Genomic DNA, 24,340 nt, shown 5'->3' with positions numbered 1-24,340 from the left:
ACTCTACCCCAATCCAATATACCCCACTCCAGTCAGGCCACCCTACTCAATCCAATACCTCCAACCGACCACCCTTCAAACCATCCTACCCCACCCCACTCTGATCCAATCCACCCCACCCCACACCAATCCAACTCACTCAAATCCACCCCATCCAGTACAGACTAACCCACCCCACTCCAGCCCAGTATAATCCACCCTCTACACACTAATTCACCCCTTCAAACCACTGTACTCTAATCCAATCCACCACTCCAATGCAATCCACCCCACCTTAGTCCAATCACTCCAATCCAATCTGTCTACCCCAAACCAATTCATTCCATCCACTGCAATCCACCCCACTCCATTCAATCCAACCCACTCAACTTCAATCCAGTCCACCTCAAACTACTCCAATAAAATCCACACCACTCCTTCAATCCACTCCAACCCACTCCACCCTATTCCAGTTCACTCCACTCCACTCTACTCCACTCTACTCCACTCCAGTCCACTCTACTCTATGACACTGCACTCTACGACACACTCTACCACGTAAAGACCTAACTCCTGCACTCTACTCAACTCTACGACAGTCTACTACAACAAATTCAGTCTATAACACTCCACTTCCCCATTCCACTCTAAGACACTCCACACCACTACCTTTTATTCATGCTGAACAGCATCCAAGCTGGTGTACAACATGACAAAAACACATTACCCAAGCCAATATCTCTTGTACAGGTGGGACCTATTGGCTTTGCAAATGCGTGTTTTTAAATGAAGGGAGAACAAACAAACGGTGTACTCAGTCTGACAGTCTGCTGCAAAAAGCTGACAATAGTTCTGTGAACAGATGTTAAGAGAAATGAACTAATTGAAGCTTGTTAGTTTATTTCTTTGGAAGTCCATGCATGGTAAATTATTGTTCCTTCTGTCCCCTCATGCTCGTGTTAGGTTATGGTACATGTAACAAAAAGAATGAATATTTGGAGTGTAAGCTAATCCACTACATGTAATAAGGTCACTATCTTGTTATGGCCAGTTACATTCTCGATTATTAAAACTTTAGCTCAACCCCTTTTAGCTATGGCACATAGCAGATGGGATCTAGACGCATTTAGAAGTACATACCCGGTTAAAAAGTCAAAACAACAACAACAACAAAATTCTATTCCAATTCATCAAAATGCATAATAATTTAATGAACAAAATGACACCAAAAATACAATAAGTGGAACCAGAGATATAAATTGTTATCGTTTTATGGAAAAACTGCACCAAAAGCACAAAGCGCCAGTGCTAGTCAATTGTCAATGTAGACTGGGACCTAGGTGCAAATTTAGACCAACTGCAGTGGAGCATGGGTTAGATACACAAACCATGGCTGACCCAGACAGAGGTTTTACCTTGGGAGTTAGGGCCTGATTTAGATCTTGGCAGACAGGTTCCTCTGTCACAACAGTGAAGCATATCCCGCCGGCCAAAATGTAACTCCCATAGGATATAATATAGCCTTATAGACCACTGTAGCGGGCTATACCGGCTTTTAAAGGCCCGCTCCAGCGTTAAAGGCCCGAGCCGAAGGCGAGGGACTTTAACAAGGGAGTGGGACTTTAATAGCCGGTATAGCCCAGCTACGAAGGGCTACAAGGCTATTAGAACATTCTGCCACTAGAGGGCAGAATGGTCTAACAAATAAAACAAAGGTCTCTCAGAGTTCGAGGGGGTTAAATTCCTCAGGCTCTGAGAGGGCTTTGAAAACAACATTGGAATGTTGCTTTGCTGGCCTTTACCGGCCTCTAAAAGCATGGAGCATTCCATTGTCTTCAATGGAGATCCCAACATTCCAATGTTCTAATCAGATTTATATTTCAGCAGACTGGAATTCCGTCAACATTGTGACTGAGTAACTCATTCACCAATGTCTAAATCAGGTGGTCAGTCTATTTTCTGGAAGTCGAAATCCTTCAGCAGCGCGAGGCAGCAGGCTGTATCTGAAGAAAAATCCAAAATGTTGGATAGGAGTTGGATTAGGTTCTGGATGAGATCCTGAAAGCTGTTGGTTTCTAAATACCTCTGCAGAGATATTTTCTTGATAAAAGGATACATTTGATACCTTTGCCTTGGAAGGATTTTTATCTTCGGACTCAGCCTCTTTTTGGAGCTTCTGGGATACAACACCTATATGGTTGTTACTTAATATATAAAAGGGAGGTTTTCTCCTGTCAAAAATCAAATAATTTCCCAGGTTGGGTTGCAGTTTTAAACTGCAGATACCAGGACACTGCCACTGGCCTGGAATTATGATTACCTGGTCACACTAATGGATGGCACAGTAGTGCTATAGTTCACATGTGACATTCAACTTTCTTTGCTGTAGCTGTACTTTGGACACCCTATACTATTTTCTCATAGAAAAGCTAAATGTGCCAATTAGCTGTTACCCACTTCAGCATGTTTTATGAGCCATAGCACATAAATGAATAAATTACAAACACACATAAAATAATATGTAATATTTGCTTACTATATAAACCCAAAATAAAATATGAAAAAATATTTATAAAACCATATTTACTCAAAAGAGTTGAATAGAGTTAAAATAAACATGTGAACTGTGCAGTGTGAAAGAGAGAGAGCAGAAATGCTCCATATTTACAAGTATTTGGGATATTCTTGCTCTCACCATTTTGGTGCTATTCTAGATTTACAAGACTTTGTAAATGTGGGCTTGGATCTAAATACATGGGTGAATGCATGGGAGCACCCATGCTCAACCCATTCAAAGTCTACCCGAGGCATAGTAAAAAGTAATGCTAGGCAGCGCTGTGCACTTTGTTTTGTTACTTAGTATTTAATAAACCATGCAAATAGGCTATAGTAGGCTTACTAAATACCAAACAGGATTTAGCACTGGGGCTAAGTTACAAAAGTGACACAACCAGACCCAAAATCATAGTAAATCTGGGCCCACACAGCTTAAAACTACCATAAACAAATTGCTTATTGCTTAGCTTAAAACAAACCACTTAAATGTATTTCTCTTTATATCTCCGTTAGACCTGACATCATTGGCGTGAGTCTCCCTTCCATTTTTGACGGATTGTCTCCTCTGTTTTCATATGTTTTGCTGGATTTATGCTTTGGGCACTGTGCCACTGCTAATCAGTGCCACAGTGCAAGTGCTCCCTATGTTAAATTAATGTACTAATTGGTTATTCTATGATTGGGTTATTTGATTTATCTGTCATCCCCTTGTACAGTGCACCATGTTTGCCCAGGTCTTGTAAATCAAATGCTGCTGGGCTTGCAGCACTGGTTGTGCCATCACAAGAGCAGCTTGTAAAGTGTGTCTCAGACCTTCCATTGCAAGGCCTGTGTGCAGCCTAGCACTGCCATGTTCACTTGGTCAAGTGCACCCACTTGCCAGTCCCTAAACCTTCCCTTTGCTTCATATTCGACACCCCTATGGTAGGTCCAAGGGCAGGGTGAATTGTAAGTATTAGGTAGGACATGCTCTGATGTGTGTAGCATGTTCTAATAGTGAATTACAGCCATTTTTGTTGTTCACTATTGAAGGCTACCTGTTCTCATAGGCCAGAAGGGGCAGTTAGAATATTACATTCTTATAATCCTAACTGACTCAGGGAACATGGTAGAAATTCGAATTTAGTATGCCTGAAATCAGAATGATAAAATACATCTTTTAGTAAAGTTTATTTTAATGTTCTGTGTTTGCAAATACCACTTTTAGAAAGCAGTTATTTGCTTGCCTAACCATTTGAGCTTGCCTCTGCTGGGTTGTGTATTCCTTGTCTGGGTTTGTGTGTGACAGGGCTAGGGAATTCAAGGAGACAGCTGGCTCAGCCCAGTGGTGAACAGAGAGATCTGCATACAGATGGGAGGGAGGAGTTTCACCTGGGACCTGAATAGGGCTGGGCCTTCCCACTACAATGCCGGCTCCACCCCCTCTGGCTTGTCCGATGTCTCTGCCCTGCACTGTGAAAGGAGAGGAGGAATCATGTCAACAGAGTGCTCCAGAGCTGTATCTTCCCTCCCCTGTGCTGGCTCCAACTTCTGTGGGGCGACTGATGTCTCTGCACTGCACAGTGAAAGGAAGAAGAGATTCATGTAAACAAAGTGCTCAAAAACTGGTTTGGACTAGGCAGAGGCCCCTCTGCCTTCAGAGAACCAAGGATTATGGGCTATAAATATTGGGACCCTGATCCCAAGAAATTAGATCACTTCTGGAACAAGAAACCTTTCTGCCAAGGAGAAGAACTAAGGAAGCTGCAGGAGTTTGACTGCCCCTCTGCCAGTGTGCTGTTTGCTGGGTTGGCCTGCAGTGGTTGCTTCATTGCCAAGGGAAAGGAGAAGGAACTTTGTAAGGACTTTCATCTACAGAATATTCTCCAAGGGCTTGAACTGTGCTTGCCTCCTGCTGAAGTCTCAGGGATAAAAGACTTCACCTCCAGCTCCCTCCTGAATTTCCTTGCTGGGAATTCTGACTCCAGACACTTGCGTGTCGCTGGTAGCTGGAAACGCAATGCATCGAGAAGAAGCGTGTCGCCGCCGCAGCTGAAATCATTGCAACGCCGGAGATGTGAGCCTTCGTCGCATCTCCCTGTGTTCATCAAACTGTCTTCTGTCGCATCACCGGAGAAGCGTGACGCCATTGTGAGAGTTGCCATAGCATCACCGGAGAAGCGTGTTGCAGGGCCTGTCGGGCCTCCAAAGTACAGAGACGTTGCAAGGCTGCCAGGGCGTCATTGCATCGTCATCGCATCATTGCAACAAGGCGCCATCTTCTCACATCGCACCTGGATCATTGCATCGCATCAAGGCGCCATCTACGCATCACCTCCGCATCGGTAAGGCTCACGATGAGTGATCTACTCTGCGCAAGCATTGAGGCAAGACGCAACCATTCCCCAGGGTCACGGAACCAACGCATCTCCCTTTTGCAAGCCTTTTGTTCACTTTGCGTCACGCATCCAGGTACTTTGTTGAGAACTTTGTCGCATTTACCAACAACTTGAACTAAGAGACTTTAATCATCTTTTAAGTAATCTTAAGTGTAGTACTGTGGATTTTTGGCCTTTGTGGTCTTGTGTTTAAGTCTATATAAAGAATACTTATTTTTATAAAACCAGTGTTGTGTCCATCTGTAGTGTTATCACTGGATTACTGTGTATATTCACAAATGCTTAACACACTGCCTCTGAGATAAGCCTGTCTGCTCGTGCCAAGCTACCACGGGGTGAGCAGGGGTTATTAAGGAGTGTGCTCCCCTTATCCTGACTTAGAAGTAAGGGTCCCTATTTGGACAAAGGTGATAACCATTGCCAACTAGAGATCCCCAGATCTAAAAATCTCCAAACTTTGGCTTCCATTAGAAGGATACAAACAAAAAACGCTAACTTCCCAAATGACAAACAAGACACAGAAATGTTAAGTTAGTACATTTAACTAAATATAAAAGAACGATAACCCCTAAATGGTACAATAAGCAAATAACATCTAAACAACCCTAAAGCATTTGTTGGAGCCAAACTCAAATATTCACATAAACCCCATTAATTTGAACACTTCAAATTGTACCTAATCAATTCTGCTCCAAAGTCTCCAGATGATATAGTGGTTAGAGGCAACACTCCTTATTGAAGGTGGTACATATTTTAGCATATCAAAACAGAATAACTTATGAAAGAATTAATAATTGAGTTCTGATCAAGAATAGGGCAAATAATCATTTATTACATAAATATTAGGAAATGTCATACAGAGGATTAATGCATGAATCGCCACGAAGGTTGAGAAACAGAAAAACAGAGTCATAAAACTTAGCCCTGTTAGTCAGGTCTAAGCAAAACCCAAAGAGTCAAACTCATAAAGAGTACTGACAGCATCCTTGAAGACTACGCTAAGACAAATGGACATAGTCTCAGGCAAAAACGATGAAAGTCACACCAGCAGCAGTTGAAGTAACACTAAGAAAAATAACAGTGCATGCCTAAAAACCAAGAGTTTTTATTCACATTTCATACAAGCTATTAAAATATTCTGCAAATTTTGCATGGTATGATCGTCATATCAGCAAACCAAAAACAGAAATGTATTTTCTAAATATTTGGTACTAACCCATTTCTTAAGGTAAGAGAAATCATCTGCCTTCTCCCTCAGCAACTACACTCTGAAGATGTAATCATAAAATGAAACATTTCTTAAACAATAGCTCATAGACGTAACAATGGAACTTCAATATAACTTCCAACAGAAGTCCTTGAAAATGACACTTTGGGTACACCTTGGAAGTTTTATTCACAATACACCTTTCTTCACAATTGTACATCCTAGAATCCTTGACATCATTCAGTTGGTACTCCATAGAAAAGAGAGGAGACATGTCTTACAGCGGGTCAATAATTGGGAGGTGAAAATGAGCAGGAGCAAGGTGAACAGAAAACTGAAAAACTGCATCCATTAAAAAAAAATGGTATCTAACACGAAAATGTAACATAACATCTTCAAAGTATTATTCATAATTCCAAATAAAATTATTTCATGGGTTATGAGTCATGGATCATTAACCATTAATTTTCAAATATAATGTTCACACACTATTTGCATTAAAACAAAATCTACTACACTAAATAAATATATTTTTTAACTTAAAATTAAAACAAACTTTCTATATTCAAAAAGATTAAAAGCACCACCGGATCTACATCTCCAAACAATTAAACAAAAGCTGTAGAAAAAAGCACAATGTTAAAAGAACAGCATCTATCTGAGTATAAAACCTGAGAAGTGATATTGCATGGTAGATGGTTAAATTAAATAAAACTAAATTTTCTAAATAAAGTAATACATGTATACTTCTATTACTTACTGACATAATGTCAGAAAAGAGCCCCTTGCATTATCTCCCAGAAAGGAAAACAATTACTATCGCATATACACAGCTAAGAGAGTCCAAGCACCAAGAAAAGTCATTGGAAATGCACAAACTGCAACTAGAAATGATGCTGTAATTAACATTAACCCCTCCCATGCTTGTGACGGAACCGTTCCGTCACAAGCCTCGGGTGGGCTGTGCTGGTGACGGAACGGTTCCGTCACGGCCCGCTCGCCGCGCCTGCGTGGCGCGAATTCCGCGCCTGCGCTGACATTCTAATGGGCGGGTGGGTCCGTGACAGAACCGTTCCGTCACAAGCACAGCTCACCTTAGGGCCGTGACGGAGCGGTTCCGTCAGGAGCACGGGACCGCCGGGTGGCACCGCCTCCCCCTTAGCGCTGCGGCGGAATAGCCACCGCAGCAAAGGGGTTAAAAAGCATACCACCCTTCACATCTAACAGAGAGTTCACCTCAGGGCAACTGCCAGCGATCCCCAATTAAAAAAGTTTATTAACACACACAAAAAGCCACAACAGAAAACAATACATACAAATTCCTTAGAATCTAACCACTACACATGTTGTAGAACCCTCCGTCCTGCAGGTTAAAAAAATAATGAAAGGACACAAAAAATATATGCCATTCTAGAGAAAGGTTTGAACCTAAGCTCCATTCATAGCAAAGCCTGCTCAAAGACATTAAGCTCTCCCTCTCCGGTGGAAAAGTTCTAAATGTCAATTTGCTTTCTGACCGTAAACAATGAAGCAAGATGTTTTTCCTCTCCAAAACATCCTATCACCCTAAATAGCTTTCATAAAGGTAAGAAAGTCCTCCTTCCACCTTGCTCATGGTAAGGGAGGATGCCCTTTATTCTGTAGGAACTTTGCAGGAGGTTCAAATTGCATGTTAAGACAGGAAATGTCGCGAAACCCCCAAAAATATCATAACTTTACTTTATAGCGCTTAAATAATTAGTAAAGATCTGTATCTTTCTGACTTGCAAACACCTTATATAGTCTGAAATTCAAACACTCATAAAATATTTAAATACTCTCACAAAATACAGATATTGAACATTTAGGGTCGGATTCGAAACAAAAGTCTAACTTTACGACTTTTGATATTCACAGAGATAATTTACGAGCCATATCTTTACGTCTGCAGTCGGGCCGGAATCTCAGTATCCAGGCCATACTCTCCATCCCCAGGCTGTACATTCCGGATCAAGCAGCACTTTCTGGCTCTTAAGAAGCATAATCAATGGGCTAGAATGCAATTTTAACTAAAGGGAACATTAGGAACGTGTGATGAATGGTAGAGGAGGTCATGAAAATCAGTTTGGGCAGGGAAAGGGGTGTGGCCAGACACTACATCATATCCAAGGAAAGCTTGCTCCTTTGCATCATGGTACATGCAGTGCACAATTTGCGATCCCCTCAGTGTTGACTGTAGTGTCAACACTACAGTCAACACTAAGTGGAGCGCCCTTACTGTTGACTGTAACAGTAAAAGGATTGCAAATTGTACCACGATGCATAGGAGCAAACTTTTCTAGGATATGTCCCTGTCTATATACCGGAAGTTTGGATGGACATATTACTGTCATTTTATTTTATTCACTTATTTTTTTGTAGATTGTCTGTGACTGATTGTCATTCAATTTATCGCGTCACAGGACAGGGGTGTCAGACCCTATTGCCCATGAGTATAAATTTGTGGCGATTTGGCTGTGATTTTTAACAAGGGTTGCTACAGTTAGCACTTGTGGAGGAGCTATCGGTGGCTTTTTAATCATATATAATTTATCTTTTTTGTTGTAGGATCCGAGTCAACGTATGCACAGAGGTGCTACTAAACTCAAACTACATGAGATAAAGGTGTTTTTTGATGATAAGCTAGGAAAACCCCAACTTCATTTAAGCATTTTGAGGTTGATTTTGGAATTATTTTTGTTCTGTTGTAGAGGGGATATCAGTTCTTAGTCCTGCGGATAACCCATGAAAAGATGATGTAGTGGGTTTGAAACGTGTTGACCATCATTTGTGCAGCTAATTTGTTTAGAAAATGATGTTTTTCATCTGAAGGAGTAATACTGTGTACCAGGGAACTATCAAGAGACATTCACTTCCGTTTAAACTAGTTACATAACTTCAGAAGTTATGTTTTTCTAGAGGTGCACTGTCCATTGACAAACGGAGTAACAAGTATCTACCTAAACTATTGTGTTTTTGATCATTTTAGTTTATCACTTTATGCTCCAGTTCTGAAAATTAGAAGTGTCATTTGTTTACTGTATTTCTTGTAATGTCATAACTTATCAATTTTATTTATGACCTCCTTTTTGTATCCACTGTTGTGTCTTGATTTGTTTGTTGTGGGTGGGTAAAGTAATATTACTGTGTTTGAACCTATTTTGTAAGTGTTTCTTTGTGTATAACATTTAAGATGATGACTTTTTTTATCAAAGATTTGAAAATAAACAGTGACCATCTTTATTGGTTAAAGGGGCCATGAACTTAACTTAACTTAACTCTAAAGGAGTCAGTTTTGGCAGAGTCGGTGTTGATTACAGTTTTGATGGCTCAGCCTTACTAATTTTAATAAGCCCAACCCCTTTGCTTGGTTTAACACTTTTTAAAAGTGGTATTTTCAAGCACTGGATTTAAAAAACACCTTCACCAAAAGGTGCATTAAAGAATTCTGAGTTCAGAGTCTAAACTTTCTATCTTGTCCCTATTGCAGGTTACATAGGTAGAAATGATAAAGGGCAACTCCAATAATGAGCCTGTGTGACAGATTGTCTTTCAACAATGAAAAACAATCTACAAAGTGTTTCACTATCAGGACATGTCACACACACTTGTACATTTCCTACCTTTCACATACGGCGGGATTTCAACCTCTCCACTCTACAGAGGGTGTTATTTTGATGGTACTAGACGAAAGGGGCCGACAAGTGCATTAGGCAGGCCCTGGTGCTTATCAATCTCTCTGCTGAATTTGACATGGTCGACCATGAACTTCTGGTTGGCCGTGTCAGCAGCGCAGGGGGACAGGGCATGGCCCTTAAGTGGTTTACATTAGGGCTGGGCGTAGTTTGCGTAGTGCCACTACGCACACTACTCAGAATTTTGGAAAAAACATCGTGGAAAACGGTGGCGCGTCCTGAGGGTCCGTGTGCCCAGGACAGGGGTCCATCGTGCTTGGGCAGACGCCCTGATCTCCCCGGCCTGGTTGGAGCCTGGGAGCCCTGCAGCCCCGGAGCCCCGGAGCCCTGCAGCCCGAGCCCTGCAGTCCCCGAGCCCTGGAGCCCCGGAGCCCTGCAGCCCTGGAGCCCTGCAGCCCACAGGGCCTGCAGCTCCCGAGCCCTGGAGCCCCGGAGGCCTGCAGCCCCGGAGCCCTGCAGCCCCCAGAGCCCTGCAGTCCCAGGAGCCCTGCAGTCCCGGGAGCCCTGCAGTCCCCGAGCCCCGGAGCCCTGCAGCCCTGCAGCCCCAGAGCCCTGCAGTCCCCGAGCCCCGGAGCCCCGGAGCCCTGCAGCCCCGGAGCCCTGCAGGGGCAGGCTGGAGCCCTCCCGCAGAGGCTCGGGGCAGGCAGATTGGCGTCATTTAGGTCCCGGCCATCTGGTCGCCCCTCTCGCCTCAGCCATCTGGTCGCGCCCTATGCTTTCCTATGGGGGGACCAGATGGCCGGGCTTCCCTGGAAGTCCCGATGAGGTGCCATTTGCCTCCCGGATCCCAGGCAGGGCTCCAGGAGGTTGGGCACGTTTGCGCCCCGCAGCCCGGAAGCCCCGGAGCCCTAGAGCCCCGGAGCCCCGGAGCCCTAGAGCCCCGGAGCCCCGGAGCCCCGGAGCCCTGGAGCCCTGGAGCCCCAGAGCCCTGGAGCCCTGGAGCCCTGCAGCCTGGGAGCCCCGGAGCCCTGGAGCCCTGGAGCCCTGGAGCCCTGGAACCCTAGAGCCCTGGAGCCCCGGAGCCTCGGAGCCCTGTAGCCTCAGAGCCCTGGAGCCTCAGAGCCCTGCGGCCCCAGAGCCCTGGTAGGGCAGGCGGGAGCCCTCCCGCTGAGGCTCGGGGCTGGCAGATTGGCGTCATTTCGGTCCCGGCCATCTGGTCGCCCGCAATGCTTTCCTATGGGGCGACCAGATGGCCAGGTTTCCCTAGGGTCCCCTGAGCCGTGCGGTGCGCACTTGTTCCCAGAAAGAGGGGTAGCCTTCCTCCGGATTACTAGGGACAAGGTACTCTGGGACCCCTCCCGGGCCGGCGGTTCCCTGCCGGGGACCAGATGGGCTGTGTTCCCGGGCAAAACCTCCAAGGCGTCCGGGGCTCCCTCCTCCGGCCCGCGGCGTGGCAAAGTACCCGGGATGGGCTCCATGGGTCCTGGGCCCTGCAACCCCGGAGCCCTGCAGCCCCCGAGCCCTGGGGAAGTCAGGTGGCGCCAGACCCTCAGATGCTGCTGCCCAGCAGGTCCGTAGGCCCCGCGCGCCACACCGCCACCCCTCTCTGCCTCAGCACGTTTCCACAGCAGCTTGGAACGACCGTTCCAAGGGGTGCCACCACCGCCAGGCTCCAGCACCCCTGCGTCTCGCTCAGGCTGCGCCTCGGCCCGCCTCTCCCTCCCAGGGGAGACGGCTGGGCCTGCCGGTGCCCATGTGACCGCACCTCTCCGTACCCCTCCAGCGAGCCCTCCTGCCAGGGCTGGCGTGCTCCTTCCCCGGACAGGCCCCTGAGAGATGGAGGGGCGTGCGAAGGTTGCCGGTCGGGGAGATGGGCACGTGGTTCCCACCCCGTCGTCAGGTGCGGCTACCTGGTTGATCCTGCCAGTAGCATATGCTTGTCTCAAAGATTAAGCCATGCACGTGTATTACTTGAATAACTGTTGTATTTCTAGAGCTAATACATGCCGACGAGCGCTGACCTCCCGGGATGCGTGCATTTATCAGATCAAGACCAATCCGGGCTCGCCCGGCCACTTTGGTGACTCTAGATAACCTCGGGCCGATCGCACATCCCCGTGACGGCGACGATACATTCGGATGTCTGCCCTATCAACTTTCGATGGTACTTTCTGTGCCTACCATGGTGACCACGGGTAACGGGGAATCAGGGTTCGATTCCGGAGAGGGAGCCTGAGAAACGGCTACCACATCCAAGAAAGGCAGCAGGCGCGCAAATTACCCACTCCCAACTCTATGTTTATGTAAACACATTACCCCCTGCATGCCCCCTCACACACAAATCATGCACCTGACAGAACCAAAATCTACACTGCTCCCCGCTGAGCCTAGATTACCCAAACTGAATTGACTGTGCCTTTGAACTCGTGCTCACCCTTGCTGTATCATTGTACTCCCCTTCCCTCTCCCTTAATCACCTTCCGCTCTTTCACCAAATTCCCGTGTTATTCTCTAAAACAGAACTTCCTATAACTACCTAAAGCCTCATTCTTTTCTCCATAAACCCACTACCTCCTGTAATCTCCTCCCCCTTCTTAACCCCATCTCTCACTCTTTTAACTTGCTAAAAGCATCCTGCAAGTGTCACCACCTCATGCTTCTCTCCTCTAACTCGTCAATCCCTCGTGCTTCCTGACCAACAAACCATGTTACCTCCTCCTCACACTCACTAGCTCTTAAATGAACTAGAGTCATGATGTTAATTGCTACCATATGGCTGCTTCCCCACTAGCTGTGCACAGTGTTTGACGAAGCTCTACCTAAAGACTCAAATTCCCACAATGCACCTGCCGGAACCCACTAATGAAAAAACCTAACTACCTGCTAAATCAATCTCACCCTGCGACTGAACTGAAATCCATTAAACATCCTTGCTCCTAATAAACATCAAAAATACTATGTGCCTCAATACAGTACATAAATACTCGTAAATTAGAAACACTGTTCGTGACCATTTGCATTTGGTGAGCACTGAACTCAAAGTTCAAAACTGTGGTAAATAAAATAAACTTCATATGCACTAGACAATTAGCAAAACAATGCAAAAAACAACCTCCAATTGCCCCCCCCCAGTAAGTCAGAGAAACTGATTGTAATAAATGTCAAATGCTTCTGCACTTCATGTCAGTTCATGCTTGCTCTATCTCTGTGGTGATAAACATGATCTTGTAGTCGTTACTCAAATTATTCAGGCTTCAACTTGATCCATAATGTGCAAAACTCGTTTTGAGGCAATAACATTGCAAAGCAAATCAAACATTATTTGAGCATGCACTCCTTCCCTTAATATGACACCATGCTTCAAGTCTTTTTTGAATAGTGCGTGCGATCAGTGCTGTGGATTGCCCCCACCACAGAAAATACAATTGTATCCAAAACAATGCACTCTTCTTGTGCTTATTACTGTGGGGAAGCAGCCATGTAGTGGAAAATCTGGCGGGATAAGTTCCCGAATTTTGCAGTGCCTTTAAACCTTTCTCCGTATTGAGGAGAAGGGTCAGTGCCTTGTAGGGATCATTTATGGTTTTCTGGAGCATGTGTAATAAAGTCCACTAATGATTTCCAGAAGACCTTCCCAGGATGAGCCTGTCTTGATTTTGGTGATGAACATGTGAAATTACTCTTTTTAAACTTTCAGAAAGGACTTTCCACCACTATTTTAATTTCATAATTTAGGAGGGAGTTGGGCTGAGAGTTGGTGTATTGAAGAGAGACTCTGCCTGATTTCAGGAGCAATGTAATGTAAAATGTATTGAATTCCGAGTGTAGTTTACCCAAGTCTGTAGCCTCTTTGTGGACCCAGGTCAGTAAGAAGGCCAATGTCTTAGATGTTAGTTTATAAAAAATCATGAGGAAAACAATCCAACCCAGGTGCCTCACCTGAGGGCATCCCTTTGACCTCTTCATCAAAATGTCACGTTCCAAATCAGAGTTGAGTTATGTTGGCAGTTTGACAATATTCAAAGTATGAAAGAAAGCATCCTCCTTGCCTGTATCATCTTGGGCCTTTGAAGAGTAATGCCTGGAGTAGTATGCACAATTATTTCCATAATTGACTAAGGGTCTGCAAGAAGTGACCCTTAAGAATTGTAAATTGTGGGTATAGGAGAGAAAGACTCTCTCTGTTTCAGTTGCATAGATAAGAGACAACCACCTTCTCTCTGTGTTCATAATGTTTATCCCTTACCCTTTGCAGATTTTTTTCCCCATCAGCAGAGTATAAAGAGGTCAGGTTTCAGTTTAGTCAAATTTGCAGATTTTTTCATGGGTGTGGAAATTCTGTAATGATGTTGGGCGTCAAGGACTTCATTTTCCATACTAGCGTTTTGGTCATGTGCTTGTTTCCTCTTGATACAGGGAGGTTTTATCATCCCACCCCATATATAAGCCTTTTCAGATGCCCACAGGGTCTGTGCCAAAGTAAAAGAGTCACAATTATGATCAAAGTAACCCTGCACTTCCACACATAAGTGCTGCTTCTCTGTTAGGTGCTTGTAAAAGAGAGCCTTCATTCTCCTCGTCCTGACTTTGGGGAAAGACAGATGTAAATTCAGTGAGACAGTAATAGATGCATGGTACGAAAAACCCATCAGCCTTATCACACAGGCCTCGACTTTCAAGTGAAGATGCGAGTTGACAAGGAAGAAATCAATTCTCGTTTTGGTGATAAGAGGCCATGAAAAGCATGTGTTATATTTGCAAGTGGGATGGAGCAGGTACCAAGGGGTCAAGCCATGATCAGTCATTGTGTGGGCATGAATAGCATGTGTTATCTCTGCAAGTGGGATGGAGCAGGTGCCAAGGTGGTCAAGCCATGATCAGTCATCCAATCCCGCAGCATATTTCTGTTATTGCTAACATTTAGTTGGCCAAACCTATCAAGAATAGAATTGATCATCATATTCCTGTCCTCTCCGATGAGAACTGGAGTTTGAATACTGCAAATACATCATATCCTTCTATGTTGGTCCATGTCTTCATAATTCATATACGGAGAAGTTTATTTAGGAGTATAGCCTTTCTTCTCTTCTTGTAGGAAGTGGCAGTAGGGGTGGGGGCGGGGCTGAGGACAGTGCATAGGAACCTGCAGCATAAACAATCTTTCCCGCCCAGTCAGAACTGAGTTTCTATGATTTCTGTTGTGTCAAATGCACCCTTGTAGTAATGCAATATCAAAGAAGATTTGCACCAAGGAGTCAAATGCTTTCTTATCTTTTATGAAAGAGGAGAGGCCATTAATATAAGAGAATGGAGGTGTAATAACCTGGAGCCCACAGCCATGATACTGAACGGTGTAGCTAGTCCACAAACGGTTGGGATAAACCCAAGAGAAGCTGAAAATTCACCTCTGAAAAGCACTACATGAGTATGATCCGCTCCACAATTATATGTGGTACGAGTGAGATAGAGGTGAGGATGATAAAGTGGGGTTCCGGACAATGAGAAATCTCCTGGTGAATCAGTACCCAGGAGGGTTATACTTCATAGTACCATGCCCATCACATAAACACAGAGAAGATGGTGCGTGGGTGCCAAGTAGTAAACAACATACCAGAAATAGAAGCACTGAGGCAGAACGCAGTCAGATGTAGAAAGAAAAGCATGAAGTGGTTGATGGGCAACAGAACTTGTCCCTTAGCTTCACAGAAGGACGTTCAGCAGCTATGGCTCTATATGCGTCCCTCATACGTGGGGTTGTGTGTGTGGTCGATTACAGTCAGGCTCTGATCCTGCTTGAAGTTCCAGAGAGGGATGACCTTTGCCAGTTTGTGAGATGTGAATGGCTTCCATGTCCATGCCTATGAGAGTCATAAAAAATGACTGAGGTCTTCCGGACTATGATCATCCCTTGTTTTTCCCATCCAACATCACTACCATAATGACTGCTCTATATTATTGGTGTCATAAGAGAAAGAAATCATGTGATTGTCATGTTGAAATGGACCGTGAGTTTTGTGAGCATGAAGAAGCGGTGGATATGTTGTTGATGAAGTAGGCTGGCACTAATGGTGGAAGATAAACAGCATGTGGGAAAAGCCCACCTTCAGAGGCAATGTGCCTTCTGGCTTTCAAGCGGGAGTCAAATGTCAGTCCTGTAAGGGTAAGGAATAGAGGAGTTGTCATGAAGATTTGGCTTTGAACATTTAGAAAGTGTGGATGGTGGCACCCCGGAAAGGTTGTCAAACTTACATTAGATTGGGGTATGTTCTCCCAGTTTCAGGTAAGGGGATATAGCAGTGCAGCAGAGAAACAGAGCACAAAGCAAATGTCATCACAAATTCCAGAACAAGCCCAGATAACTTGGTATATCATTAGAGGAGGGAGCTTCAATCAGATGTCAGATTATCAGCCACCTGTGGTGCTCTTTGAGTGCCAGCAAAAGGCACTCACACATTGAACACCTTGTCTATAGAGCTGTAGTGAGAAAAAGATGGTCACGTCCATTTGAATTGAAGAGGTCAGTCAGGTGCAGCCAACCGGGTTCAAGATGTCTGCTCTTAGCACCGGAATACAGGGTGCGTCACCAGCAGGTGTAGAAGGTTGGCAGGGCTGGGTGCTTGTTGCCGCTGTCATCAAGGTGTGGAGTAGGAGGCACAGGGCAGTGTGCAGTGGTAGCAGTCCTGCATACCCGGCGGCCTCCTCCCTGTCATAGGTTCATCGAGGAAACAAAACAGCTCAAGAGGCGACTTACCAGCCCTACGAGGGTCAGCACCAGCCCCTCTACATGTCTCTTGGAGGGTGATGGGAGGGTCAAAATGGGTCATTGTGGAGTATTACTCTCACAGTCAATGTAGCACCATCAGCCACTGCAGCGCAGCAGCAGCAGTTACCAAAATCCAGTTTCCTCATTGGAAGCTGGTCTGATCCATTACAACTGGGCGCAGGAGCTCATTGAGAAACCAAACATCTTCCATGCTGCCATGCTCTGACTCCCCTGGACCTCTCATCTCAACAACAAGGATACAAAGGTACAAATCACAATTGGCCGAACTCAGTCCCACACCCAGCACACTCTCCATTGCGGTTGGCTTGAAACTGTAACTTTTCCTGGTCCAGTGTGACCAGGTAAATGCAGCTGGCGCTTTCTGCTTCTTGGTACTATTTCCACTTCATACTTTACGAACACATATATCTAATTCTACTGATTAGATTTTTGTGATTCTGGTATCATTTCATTTATCTAAATTGGGTTGGGATTTTTCCTGTGTTGTGTTTTCAATTTATTTTTGTGCTGCTTATATACTTCATACATTGCCTCTAAGTTTAGCCTGACTGCTTTGTACCAAGCTACAAGAGGGCTAAGCACAGCTTAATGTCATGACTTCAGTGGTTCACTCAGACAAGGACTGTGGTTGTTGCCTGAGTGGGGCTTCCACCCCTCTCAACTAACAATCCAACATTGGACAGTAAAGTTGTTACATATACTACTACCACTTCAAATTATACTACGTAGAGGGTGGTGTTGTACTTAACAAATGCTAGACTATTAAATATTAACTATGTTTATTAAAATAAAACCTTAAACCAAAAAATATACATTCAATGTGCATATTTATCAAAACATAAGTTCACACATTTTTTTCCATAATATAATTAATTCAACTATGGGCCAAATTTATAAGATTATCATGCAGTTCACCACAGGAGGTTACCATGCAGTACTGCAGTCTGTGACACGGAAAAGCATGCATGTGCAGTATTTAAAAAAATAAAGTGCATTCCTGCCAATTCCCCTGAACTGGTGCTGTTTTGGCTGCCTAGCACCAACGCAGGCACCATGGGACAATGGTGCCTACATTGTAAGGTGGATTGTTTATTTGCATGAAGGAGCACCTTCCTGAATTAAAACAATACTCTGCAGAATGTTTCTCTTTCTATGTGTGCAGCACACATAGAAAGGGGAGCAAACAAGGACACATGGACAAATAAACATATTTCTCCTTGTTGCGCCTCACCTGGGGAGGCGTCAATTTCTGGTGCATTTCCATGATGTCTACCACTTCTGGTTAATCTAGGAATGCGTAAAAATCCATGGATGTTGCTTGGTAACACCCATGGAATTCCTTCCTGGCACAGAGTAAGGCAACCCAGTGATTTCCACTCCGTTGGTTAATTCGTGATTTATGAGGCAACTCATGACCACACAAGGCGGCTTCATTAATATATTTTTTGGATGCATCCCTCTGACACCACATTGCATGGTTCAAGAGCGATGCAACATGGCTTCTAAATTTGCTCCTATTTATTTACATTTTTAAAATGCATTTTTTTAAACATAAACACTGTTAATAAATTATTAAAAATAAATAGTTTTAACCTCAAACATGGTGCAACTTAAATCTTCCCACAAGAAATAAAGGAAGAAGCAATGATAACCAGGTTGTTGGCCTTTCGTTATCAGTTGCTTAACCTATACTACACTCGAATTATATGTGGTCCATATAAGATAAATACTTGTATTTATTTATATAATTGGAAACATGGATTGTCTAAAACTGTGACAAATTGTTGACCTCTTTCTTTGATTATTGTGTTTAGGATGCCAGCTAAAAAGGTAGTGAAGATCTTCCAGATGGTGTCTACCTTATCACCGACATGGCATAATTAACCTATTTAAACGAGTATTTGGGAATATGATCTATCCAATAAAAGATAAGTTAACTAAATCCTAATGAAAAATTGCCTGCTTCAGTCCATCAGATCTGAATGCAAACTTGTTTTACAAATATCCACTTTGCCAGTTCTTTTTAGAGAGCTAGAAGAACACTCAATAGCATGCAGTAGTCTTCTCATGCGACTGTGACCATTGCCAATTAAAAGAACCTAGCCTTTAAAGGACTGTCAAGAAGAGAACAGACCACGAGATACTTCTAACTCTCTTTGCCCCTTGAAAACACGTATTTAGGCTTACAAGATTTCTTAAAAATTAACATCCACTTTGCAAATTCATGGATGCAAATGTACTTTGGAAGGTACTTTTGACCCACTCACATTTGAATAAAGGGAGATGTAGAAGTTTCCTGAGTAAAATTGTCCAACTGCTTCTCTAGTCGACTTATAACCTTGACATTTGATGCAATGATGAAAATGGGCACATAGCATGTTTTTGTCCAGCACATTTCATCTACCTCTGTATTAAATGGTCCCCATGACAAATAATTTTAATGATGCTAAATACAACCTTCAGCATTTTTTTATCTTAATGTGTATCCATTTTGCTCAGATTATGTGACACAATTTGACAATTAAATTAGTGCTCATCTCTTCATCGAGGGCGGGTGCATGTAACAGAAAATCGACTCCTGAAGCCCTCTCTTTTTCTAAAAAAACATACGATTCACACATGTTGTGGTTTTGCTCCCGAAATGTGGAACTAGAGTATTTTCTATAGGCTCACGATTTCCTTTCCTTTCGAAAGCGAAAGCTAAAGCTAACGTGAGTTGCATTACCTCAATCATAACAGACAATTCATACACCTTCTCTTTCCTAGTTAAGCTCTTGGCGTGTATTATCCCTCCCTTCCTTAGTCATTTGAAGATATAGGTAATACCTACCACTTCATTATATTCCCATTGTTTCTTTTCTAGCATGGTCGCTCTCTGTTAGGATTCTATATATTATTATTTTAATAGATCTCAAATTCAATTTCGTTAACTTTTTATTCTGCTGTACTATTTAATCTGGCATTTTGTAAAACTTTACATTAAAGACAGAAACATTTAGTGCCTTTTATTAACAAGTGTAAAATTGTCTAAATTATTGACTTTTCGATTTGAATTATGCATGGTGCTTCCTTTGTGGTGTCTCTATTTGGGGCCCTTGTTATATGCGATATAGTGTGTCCAGCACTACACAGATGTCAGTTTTTAAATAGCCCTCAGAATATGAACAGACGAGGACTTTTGTTTCCCTCAAAAGAGTGAAGTAAAGTACCTTGAGAATAGGCTGAAGTACATGAGTGTAGAAATGAAAATCAGAGGAAAAAATGCCATTGGCTAAAAACCTAGCCTGACTCCTGCCGGCCGACGTGATTTACTCCTGAACTCTCAGTGGATCTTCAATATCCTGCCCACAGATCTTCGAAAGTAATCTCGTTACTCTGACTCTGTACTCCCTCAGTTCAATGAGGACTCCTTAAATCCACGTTCCTGGAAAATCCCCCTATTGGTTATCTCGACACTGCAACCTTATGAAATAAGTCATCGCCATCGACTTCCACAGCGGAACTCTTGGCGCCCCTATTCATGGATACCCTATTGAACTGAAATTTATATTTCTGAACCATTAACTGTCGCGGTATCCCAAATATGTAAACTTTTGTGGTTTTATTTTCACTTTTTACTTCTTAGGCCCACTGCCCTCGCTGTACATACCACGTCACGTGTCACTTGCACCGTCACTACACTTCACGAGCACTTGTGCACAGTATTTGGTAGGTTACATGTCTTTTAATGTAACGCAATGCTACTAACCCATGTGCTTGTGCATATGAAGTTTAATCTGTCCAACATGTTTGTCAATTGAAATACACTTTCCATTTACTTGAAAATGTCTCCCTGGTTCTCTCCCCTTTTGCATTTAATCTGTTGTAATTAATTATGCCACATATAATTGACCTGTGAATGACACCCTTGAGACGTTGTTTGTTACAGAATATTGCCCTGGTCTCTTTAGGGTTTATGGGCTGCCTCCTATAGTCTGTTACTATTGGCTAAAAATGGGCATTACATATTGAGGGCCTAATTTACAAAAGACCTGCACCACTGAATCATAACTTTTAATGATGCTCTGGTGGAGCACGCCTCTCCATCATATCTTTGAGGCCACGTAAGGCCACCCTGCATGGCTTTTCATGGCCTCAAGTTGCTAAGTTGCCTCACACTGCGAAGGGGAGGCATATTATGGGTGTTACAGTGGATGTTCCCACGTAATACGAATGGCATTTAACACATTCCCAGATTTACAACATGCTGTAAACCTGGTAATGCTTTAAAAGCTTACGGCTTCCCAGGAGTGGTGTAAGTGGGATTTTTTGTGAAGGAAGGTGTTCATTCCCCCACAAAATCAACCTGATTTTAATGCAGACACCCTTGCAGCATGGTACAAAGGTGCCTTTGTTGGCGCTAGTAGAAGAGGACAAAAAAGTGCCATATCTCATAAATGCTGCAGAAACAAATGATCAATGGAATGCTGAATAAATTAAACATTCACCCCCAGTAAAGAGATCTGGGTGAAATCCATTGTTCTTTTGGTCACTTCACCACCCCAGTTTGGACTTCAGCGTATGAAAATCAGTCTTCAGCCTGCTCCTCATGGGAACAGTCCAACCCGAACTGCCAAACTGGACCCCCGCTGGAGCGGAAACAGGCATCCTGGGACCAGTTTAAGGGTTTCACCCCACATCAGCCAGGCTAGCTTGAATCCAGTGGCACAGCGAGCAAAGGACACACGTCTGAGCATACCCAGCCCACTTAGTGCAAAAAGTGCTACAGCAACAATGATGTATGGAATGATGAGTAAATCAAACATTCTTCCCCCCCCCACTCAAGAGATCTGAGTAAAATCCATCGGTCTTTTGCGCTCTACGCCACCCCAATTTGGCTTTAGCCATATGCAATTCAGTCTGGACTCTGCCCTTCAATGGAACATTCTAGTCCGATCTGCCCAGCCAGGTCCTCACTGGACCAGAAACACGCATTCTGGGACTGGTTTTGGGGTGTTACCCCTCATCAGCCAAGCTAGCTTGAATTCAGGGGCACAGAAAGCAAAGGACCCACGTCTAGTCATACCCATACCACATAGGGCAAAAAGTGCTACAGTAACAAACGATGGATGGAATGCTGAGTAAACCAAATGTTCACCCCAGTCAAGAGATCTGGATTAAATCCATGGTTCTTTTGCTCAGTATGCCACCCGTGTTTGGACCTTGCCATATGCAACTCAAAAAAAAACTTGAAAACAGTCCCAGTATACTTGTTACTGGTCCAGTGAAGACCCGGCTTGGCCTAAAGTGGAATAGTGTAGAGCGGAGTAGCATAGAGTGGAATGGCATAAAGTGGAATAGCATAGAGTGAAGTAGCATAGAGTGGAGTGGCATAAAGTGGAATAGTGTAGAGTGGAGTAGCATAGAGTGGAGAGGCATAAAGTGGTGTGGGGTAGAGGGTAATAGTGCATAATTGAGTAGCATACAGTACAGTGACATACAGTGAAGTAGTGTAGACTGAAGTGGCCTACACTGAAATGGAGTTGAGTGTAATAACATACAAGGGAGCTGCATACAGTGGAGTGACGTCTTTTAGAATAGTGCAGAATGGAGTAGGGTCGAGTGTGGTTTCATACACTGAAGTGACATAGAGTGGAGTAGCATACAGTGGAATAGCATATAGTGAAGTGGCATACAGTGGCATGGCGCAGAGTGGAATTGCATAAAGTTAATTAGAATAGAGAGGACAGGTGTAGATTGGAGTTGTGTAAAATTATAAGAATAGACCAGAGATTGCTTATGCAGTGCCCTATATAAGTTGGCATTCGCAGCTCCATTTTTTGTTCAGGCACCATTTTCAATCATGATTGAAACTAATCATTTGCTGTTTCTGAGAAAAAGCTCCTGAAAAGTCTTGTTTCTGAAAATTAGGTTTTTTCTTCAGTGATGAATAGAGAGTTCATATTAGTGCATACCTTTCTCACTAGATAGAGGCCCTCTCCTACTTGTCTGGTGGGGGGCACAGGGTAAACGGCCTTGGACTGTGCTAGGTTGTGTTAGATGCAAAAACCAAAACCTATTTTTTCTATTTCATTGCCCAACTGCATCTGCCTGGAAAATTCCATTGGAGGCATGTCTTTGCTCAGCTATGACACGTACATTGTGTATCTCTATGATTCCAGTTCCTCCGTATTACCCCTCGAGACTGTGCAGACGAGTGCATCTGAATAAATCAATTATTGGTATATTCTCCACTGATGCTTCAGACTCTTCATTTGGAATGGAGGGCTGAGAGGTGGTCCGAGGAGACTCGGGTGGCCCCAAGTGGGTCACTTCTTTCAGTTGGCGTCCGAACGTGGACTCCTTCAGGTTATGTTATGTTATGTTATGTTATTTAATTTTTTTATATAGCGCACGGCGACTCAAAAAGAGTATCCCGGCGCTTTTTGGTAAAGGAATGCTGCATCATAATAACATAACACGTTTAAAAGAGGGGAATAAAACAAGGAGGACCTGGAAACAGACAAAAAAAGATCTACTGAGTAAACAGCCAAGTCTTAAGATCTTTTCTAAAAGCCAGTAAACTGGTTGCTCCCCGCAGAGAAAGCGGCAGGGAGTTCCACAGCTGTGGTGCAAGTAAGCCGAAAGAGCGGCCACCCACGCGGGCCTTCTTCACTCGCGGGACAACCGCCAGAAGCAGAGACTCCGACCTCAGGGAGCGAGTTGGATAATAAAAAGACATTCTCTTTTGAAGATATTTTGCTCCCACCGCATGGAGGGCTTTATAAGCCAAGGTCAGAGCCTTAAAGGCAATCCGTTTCCGAACTGGAAGCCAGTGCAAGGTCTTCAACAGCCCCGTTGCACTAGCCCGCCTATTTAAGCCAAAAATGGCTCTTGCGGCCGCGTTCTGCACCACTTGGAGCCGCTGCAGCAAGTATTCTGGTAGGCCCAGGTAGAGAATGTTGGAATAATCCAACCTGGACCCAATCAGAGCCTGTACTGTCAGCCTCCTGTGCTCCTCAGACAACAGGGGCAGAAACCTCCGCAGCATCCTGAGGACGCCAAAACAGGTGCCCGAAACCCCCAAAATCTGAGATTTTAAAGAAAGCCCATTGTCCATCTTGACCCCCAAGTTCTTGGCCATTTTGGAGGAACAAGTCGGAGGAAACATGTCGATGGGCCACCAGACCTGCCAATTGGGCTCGGTGTCACACCCAAAAAAGAGTACCTCAGATTTCTCGGAATTGCACTTGAGGCTGTTCAGTTGGAACCAATGAAAAACAGCCCCAAGGCAATCCCGGATACTCTCCCCGTCAAAGTCTCCTCCTCTCTTACATGAGAAGAGGAGCTGGGTATCGTCAGCATAGGATACGATCCGGGCCCCAAACGACTCCGCCAACGCCGCCAAAGGGGTCATAAAGATATTAAATAGGGTCGGGCTCAGAATCGAGCCCTGAGGGACCCCGACTCCCAAAGGCGGCATCGCGGCGGAATCTGGCGAGGTCCAGATCGTTTGCCGGCGGCCAGCTAGAAAGGAGGAAAACCAGCTGAACACCGTCCCTCGTAAACCTATCTCATAAAGTCTCACGAGAAGGCCGTCATGAGGGACGGTGTCGAAAGCCGCCGACAAGTCCAACATCACCAGCATGGCTTTGCCCCCCGAGTCCAGAACACCTTTAACAGTCTCTGAAACCTCAAGGAGCGCAGTCTCTGTGCTGAGATGGGGACGAAAACCCGACTGGGTAGCATGCAGGATCTCGTTGGTCTCAAGAAAATTGGGAAGCACCACCTGCACGTGCTTTTC

Source organism: Lissotriton helveticus, chromosome 6 (assembly GCF_964261635.1).
Source record: "Lissotriton helveticus chromosome 6, aLisHel1.1, whole genome shotgun sequence".
NCBI lineage: Eukaryota > Metazoa > Chordata > Amphibia > Caudata > Salamandridae > Lissotriton > Lissotriton helveticus.
This window is presented reverse-complemented; position numbering follows the sequence as displayed.